The following is an 835-nucleotide window of genomic DNA, read 5'->3' on the forward strand; positions in this document are numbered from 1 at the left end:
TTAAGGAAGAACCAGCCGCAGCGGGGAGGGGGCTCGCCGGAGAGGTACCCCAGTATCTATGTTAGGGTTCAGGGTGGGGGCGGTGGTCGCCGGCAGTGGTGGGGCAATGGCGTGGGGATCGCCGGAGAAAGAGCTCGGCACGGGTGGGGGCCTAGAGGGATGGCCGGGGCGGCGGTGGACCGGCGGTGGGGAGTGGTTTCGGGGCGGGCCGGGCGGCGCACCACCGGCCGCGGGCGACGGGGGGCGGCTGTTTGGCCGGTGGTGGCTGGCGGCTCAGGGGGGTGGAGGTTGAATATGAACTGCAGGCCCTTGATTTCGTATCCAACGGCTGGAAAATCGACTGACCAGAGATGAAAAAGTCAGTCGACTGACGTGTAGCCTCACCTGATGCTGCTACACGACCAGCTGCCCCGGCTCTCGCACGCGCTGCTGCTGCTACTGCTTTTCTGCTACTACTGCGTTCAGTTTCGACGGTACAATTCAGTTTTGACAGCAAAATTCAGTTTCGACTGTTAAGTTCAGTTTCGACAGTTAAATTCAGTTTCGACAGTTAAGTTCATAGATGAGCGACTGATGTCTTTTACATCTAGCACTTTGTGGTTATGTATTTTACGTCATCTATTGGAGATGCTATTAGAATTCCACTCAGGTTAACGGTGTCTCTCCTGTCCTGCTTCAGCCTCGGCGTCACACAACTCACCGGAGCTGCTCCAACGACGAAACCCTCCATCACAGCGAAGCAGTACCCCGGGCTCCATCTCAAGATGCCTAAGACCTTCTTCCCCTCCTCCGACAGCCAAGTCAGCCGGATCATCCTCACTGACCAACCCAATCA

This window comes from Triticum aestivum, chromosome 3D (genome assembly GCF_018294505.1).
Source record: "Triticum aestivum cultivar Chinese Spring chromosome 3D, IWGSC CS RefSeq v2.1, whole genome shotgun sequence".
NCBI classification, from domain to species: Eukaryota; Viridiplantae; Streptophyta; class Magnoliopsida; order Poales; family Poaceae; genus Triticum; species Triticum aestivum.